This window comes from Lolium rigidum, chromosome 5, assembly GCF_022539505.1.
Source record: "Lolium rigidum isolate FL_2022 chromosome 5, APGP_CSIRO_Lrig_0.1, whole genome shotgun sequence".
Classification (NCBI taxonomy): Eukaryota; Viridiplantae; Streptophyta; class Magnoliopsida; order Poales; family Poaceae; genus Lolium; species Lolium rigidum.
This window is the reverse complement of record NC_061512.1, coordinates 26,803,144-26,809,593: the sequence shown is the minus strand read 5'-3', so window position 1 is coordinate 26,809,593 and position 6,450 is coordinate 26,803,144. Positions and strand designations below refer to the sequence as shown.

General features: G+C 41.8%; 1 long non-coding RNA gene and 1 pseudogene across 1 annotated transcript; both read right to left on the bottom strand.

The window, feature by feature from the left end:
• Positions 1-1,804: 1,804 nt before the first annotated feature.
• On the bottom strand, positions 1,805-4,907 carry LOC124655773 (annotated as a pseudogene).
• Positions 4,908-4,909: 2 nt separating this feature from the next.
• Positions 4,910-5,938, bottom strand: LOC124658080. The gene is made up of 3 exons (XR_006989003.1): positions 5,836-5,938; positions 5,470-5,586; positions 4,910-4,972 (listed from the first exon to the last, which is right to left on the bottom strand). It is a non-coding gene; the product is annotated as an uncharacterized LOC124658080 (long non-coding RNA).
• Between the last annotated feature and the right edge of the window lie 512 nt (positions 5,939-6,450).

The window sequence follows — 6,450 nt, the reverse complement described above, 5'->3', positions numbered from 1 at the left end:
CATGCCTGAACGAAACACATTGAAGTTGACTATCACTTTGTGAGGGAATGTGTCTCTCAGAAGCTACTACAGATCAAGTTCATCTCTTTGAAGGATCAACTTGCAGACATCTTTACCAAGCCGTTGCCTCTGCCACAGTTCGAGGCATGTAGGCGCAATCTTACCCTTCTAAACTCTTTCGGAAGTGGCTAAGATTGAGAGAGGGTGTTAGACTGTATAGCTTCTGTATATTGTATTTGTACCTATATGTGTCTATTGCAACGTACCTCTGGTACCTCCTATAAATATATGTGATACGCCACCCCTAGAGGGTTACGTTCTTTTACACACACCTGCCGGTTTTATCCGGAGTTCCAACTGCACCGGGTTGCAGATTGCTTAGGAGGACCATGTTGTTGCAAGCTGCTCTACAATCGTATATGTTGTATGCTTGTTTTCGCTGTGTTGTAAGCTGTTCTCAGCATCCATGTAATATTTACCGTTGTGGCTTTATTAATTTAAAGCTGAGCTAAAGCCTTATGTTTAAAAAAAATAGAGGGATCCAAATGCAACTAACAACATGACATTCCTATTTCCTCCACGATATCAAAAGATGTTTGCACTTGTTTTTTGTTGTTGAAGTTTTCTCAGTTGTTTCAATTTGCTTGCCATATTTCTTACTAGTTCGCAAAACCAGATACGTCTCTGAGTTAGCGAAACAAGAGATTTTTGCGCCAGCCTACTATTCATGGTATTTAAGTATAAACTATGTCCTCAAAAGATTTCCTAGTTATCAATCAGAAAGAAAATTACTACTATGTCCACAGGGTAAGAGTCAAATAAATTAAATGGAGTTGCTTAAGTCATGGCGGATGAGATCATGGTTGAGGAATCGGGAATGGACATTCACACGGTACAGCTCAACAACACCAGGTTTTTACATGGCAAGAACATAGATTTAGTACTGTTACAACTTACAAAATGCACCTGCATAGTACCGAAGCTAGCTTTCAATGGCACCAACACTCATTATTTAGGCTACAGATACCATGAACTACATGTCGTCGTGGTGTAACAACAGATGCCATAGGATGGCTTAAGTTGGGGCCGAATATGCGCTAGAGGATCCGGGGGAGGGTTTGGTTAACAAGGAAAGAGAGAAAAGAAACCGGTATGGCCAGAGGTAGAAGAAAGTACGGACTACAAAGCCTTCCCTTCTCTATTATCTCAGAGTCCGAACCTATGTACAAGGGTGCCACTCATCTCCTTATATAGGGGGGAGGAGGTGGCTTACAAGGGAAAAACCCTAATGAAATCTTTGATGAGCTAAGCTACTTTATAAAGCTACTTTGGCCCTACCGGCACCGGCTTCGTCTTTAAATAGGGACTGATGACCTCGTCCGGTATCTTTTACGTCACCTTCTACTTTGGCGCCAGGGCTTCGATTAAAGCTGAAGTGCTTCGCTCATCCTTGTCCTTTAGTCCTCGGAGGAATCTTTAACTAAAGTGCCGACAGGCTACAGTGATCCTGTGCCGGTTTGCCGGTACCTTTACCTCTGAGTTCTGGTACCTTGGTCCTTGGTAACACAAACTCCTTATTCCGCATACTCCGGTATACCCCTCCAGGGATACCGGTTTGTACCAGCTCCACTTAGCTGAACTTAGCTTTACAATCCGGATCGTTCTTTGATCCGATCTACTGCTACCATTTTATGGCTTATTTGCCATAGTCTTGGCCTACCGGGGACCATCCCCCCGACACTACACTTCACACCAGTTGGCCAACAAACTAGACAACAGAGGATGAGTATACGTAGACTGGAACTTAGCCCACCAGAACGAACCTACCATCGACCTTCCTGGAAACATGGACCATCATTGTCACCTTGCTCATGCCTTTCAACAGCTCGAAGACACAAACGTCGCCCTTGCGAAGCTTGTTGTCACGGATGAACTTGGTCCAGCGCGTGCAGGTGAAACCCCCCCGGGTAGACCTTTCCTGGTAGTAGTACTTGACGCACCACCCTTTCCTGTTGGGTCTGAGGAGCAGGATGTCGTGTGACTTCTCCGCGAGATGCTTAGCGGCAAACTTACTAGGGACGACCTGCGCATATACAACAGAGCACTAGTCACTATTACTATAGAAAGCTTTGTCACACACAGTTCAGAAAGTGTGTCAAATATTGTTCTATGAACCGTCCAAGTCTTGGACACTGTGATTAGCGGAACAAATGAACCGACCAGGAAGTTCCTGCCGCTAACGTGAGTCTTCTGCATGACGACGACGTATACAGGGTTGCCCAGTTGGATTGATGCCGACCCAAATATGTCCTCTTGCTCCTCGTCAGTCAGGTACTTTGCAAACCTTGAGTAGTAGTAGTCTGACTCAGTGTGTTCATCATCTCTTTCCTCTTCTTCGGTCACCTCACCCTTAACTATAAAACTTTGAGATACAGGCTTTTTCCCTGTAAGAAAAATAAAATATAACCGTGCACTCCAAAATGATCAGGTACAGACACACTAATTCACTTTCTTTCATACTGTTTCAGGATCATGTATTAGTTGACTACATAGAAAAACAGTGTCTATTTCTCAGTTGACAATCCTAAGCATTAAATTTTTTACATTATGTGTCTGGATGAACTTGTCTCATACTGACCTGGTACGCAATGGCCTCCTTCAAGAGAATGAACAACCATGGTCACTTCACCATCGCTTTTCGATACTTCGAATACACATATATCACTTTCCCGCAACTCGTTATGGTGAACGAAGCACAGCCAGCCAGCAGAAAGCATGCTTGCACCATCAGTGATAACCTTCAAATTGTCTACCCATATGCTGCTTTTCTGAGGATGGCAGAGTGTGATGAACTGATCTTCATGTGGAAGGTAAGTGACAGCGTAATCCTTGCAGAAGGCCTGGTAAGATGAATAAATTCTAACAAATTATAAACTAGTCTCAGTCCTGAACATTGATAACAAAATTTGCAGGATTAGTCATGCAGAAGGTACTGCACATGTACCAGAGATCCAGACAGACTTGTCTTGTTCATGGTGGTGATGTAAAATGGAATTACGGGCCTAATTTTCTTCACAAGGACGTCAGCTTCTGTCTTCTGCATTGCAGTAAGATTGCACCCCGTCGCTAGGACATAGTGAGGCTTAGTGATTTCCTGAAGGCTACCTGAATTCATGGTTTCCTGAGAGTCTTCTGGAGACGTGACATGTTCATCTGCGCAACACCGATCATTAAGACAGAAGGGAGAAATTACAGTGAAATATGAATGCACCTTCGAAGCTTTACCTGATCTTGGTGAAGGCGAGTCCATTGAAGTCATCTTGTTAGTATTCCTACAATAGTCATCATGTGCTAGTTTTTCTCGAGGCATTGTTTCCTCAGGGAATGACTGATCGTCAGAAATCCCTATTTCTTGTACATTAGGAGCGCGCTTCATGACAACGCGGAATAATTCTTTCTCACAGCCACTTGGATCAAAGATTAGTGTTTTGAAGTGTGAGTCCCCAATATATCTGAACACCAAGACGTCATGCTCCTTTAGTTCATAAGCATTGGAAAATGCTGCCCATCCAGATCCAAGGACTATCTTGTTCAGACCCTTGGTAACCTGAATGTCATATATGTTTCCATCGGGAGCTTCTAGCTTGATAACTTCAGAGATCTGACCTCTGAGTTTTTCACAAATTTCTCTGGTATGCTCTGCAGGAACAAACAACAAAGCTTTCAACAAGATATATATCTTTGACCAAGAAGACATTTCATGTAGATGGCAGGAAGGGCAGTGATCATCAAATGTCTTACCATTTGTCGCCGGAAATTGCCAATCATGAGCCTCACGAAATGCTTCTCCCTATCATCCATGTGATGCCAATAGAAATGAACGTCGCAGTGGCCACACCTTTGATGGGATTCATCTTTGCCTGATCCATCATTCCAGCATCGTGTTTTGCTCACTAGTGATTGATCAAAACGAATGTCTTTTTCTTGAGCATTAGAGCCGTAATTGATGACAACATGGAAAACCTCTTTCTCGCAGCAACTTGGATAATCAAATATAAGAACCCGGAAGTGAGAATCCCCAATGTACCTGAACACAAGCACACAGCCCTCTTTTAATTCGTAAAAGGTGGCAAATGTTGCCCATCCAGATCCAAGTACTATCTTGTTCAGATCCCTGGTAGCCTGAACATCATATTTGTTCCCGTCAGGAGCTTCTAGCTTGATAACTTTAGAAATCTGACCTTTAAAATTTTTCACAAACTTATCTGGTATGATCTGCACGAATAAAACACAAAAAATGGTAAGAACCAAAATTATCATTCTGACGAAGGCGAAATTCCATCTGAAAGAGAGAAAAGGTACCAATGCACCATGACTTGCCATTTTTTCTTGGAAATCGCCAACCATGATCTTGAAGAAAAACTTCTGGGTATTATCCAGATGACACCAATAGTAATGTGCATCGCAGCCCTTACATCTCTGACAGGAGTTGCTGCTGATGTTGTGATCAGTCCTATTATCTTGATCATGACCTTGATCCAGCACCATGACAAATCAAAAATAGGAACGAAATACCAGAGTGCTCCTTCTAGCAGTCTAAAATAGGAAGATGTTGAATGTATTATTATCAGCAGTTGAAATATGTTCCAAATTCACATGGATGCATATATTCGATGCCAGATGAATCAAAGAAATTGTTTCAATTACTAGAATTTTTTTCCAGAACAAACAGAAAGCAAGCTATGCAATTAAGGATCCAGTTTTCCCTCATAAACATGATCTAAAGATGTATGTAGCACGTCTATGATCCAAGGATGCAGCAAATAGGAAGACAAGAAGTCTCTTACCTGTGCAAGAAGCTCTTTGAACAAGCCAGTACTTCTGCAGAGAAGCAGCCTCAGTGCCAAACTGCCAATGATGCCCAAGCCCCAAGGCCAGAGCAAAAGGCAGCCTCACTGCTCCTTCCTGTATTCTAAAATAGGAAGATGTTGAATGAGTTATTGCGAGCAGTAGAAATTTGTTCCAACTACACATGAACGTATATATGTATGATGCCAGATGAATAAAAGAAAGGTTTCCAATACTAGAGCTTTTTCCCAGGACAAACAGAAAGCAAGCTATTGACTTTAGGATCCTGTGTGCCATCAGAAACATGATCTAAAGATGTAGCAAGTTTATGATCGAAAGATGTATTACCTCCATTCCGAAATGTAAGACTTTCTAAAAAGTCTTACATTTCGGAGAGGTGGTACTAACATGATGGCACACAGGATACTAGATCCAGCAAAATTTGGTTGCAGCTAAATCAAAGAAAGGTTCCCAATACTAGAGCCATTTTTTGTCAGGACAAACAGAAAGTAAGCTACACACTTTAGTATCCGGAGTGCCTTCATAAACATGATCTAAAAATGTATGTAGAAGGTTTACTATCTAAGGATGCAGCAAGTAGAAAGACAAGAAGCCTCTCACCTTTGGCAAGAAGCTTTGAACAGGTCAACACTTCTGCAGAGAAGCAGACTCAGTTCCAATGATGCCCAAGCCCCAAGCGCAGAGCAAAAGCACAGCCTCACTGTTCCTTCCAGTAGTCTAAAATAGGAAGATGTTGAATGTGTTATTATCAGCATAAGAAATCTTTTCCAACTTCACATGGATGCATAAATTCGATATCAGATGAATCAAAGAAAGTTTTCCAATACTAGAACTTTTTACCAGGAGAAACAGAAAGCAAGACTATGCACTTTAGGATCCTGTGTGCAATCGTAAACATGATCTAAAGATGTAGCAAGTTTATGATCGAATGATGTACTAGCAAGTAGAAAGAAAGAAGACTCTTACCTTTGCCAAGAAGTTGTTTGAACAAGCCAATACTTTTTCAGAGAAAGCCTCGGTGCGAACGATGCCCAAGCCCCAAGCCCAGAGTAGAAGGGCATACATATATGGACATGAACGACACACCATACCAGCTGGTCTTCGTACTAGTGTCATATCATTTGTTAAAATAAGAACTTCGTTTGAAAAGTTATTCAGATAGATGCAGATAAAAGCATCACATGATTACAACTGAGTACCTTTTGGAATCTGAGCAGAGGGAATCTACTGACATATGCTAGAACCGTTTTCCTTCTTTTAGCAAGCAAAAGGAGATACGGAGGCATAGCTATACCCAGAGTGCTGATTCTTTCAGTAAATTCCCTCTGATCAGATTCCCCTTTTTTCCCCCTTTTTGGAATCTGGTGTAGTGAAGCTGAGCCTCTGCAGCAAACACGACAACAGAGATCAGAATAAGATGTTACATGAAATTATACTGGCATATGCTAGTATCATTTCCTTTTTTTTTCAGTGCATATCTAGTGAGTGTCGTTAGAGATTTTTTGTCAGTACCTTGTGGTGCAGCTGACATCATAATAGCAAGAACAACTAGGGAGACTAAAACAAGAGATTACCTAGATA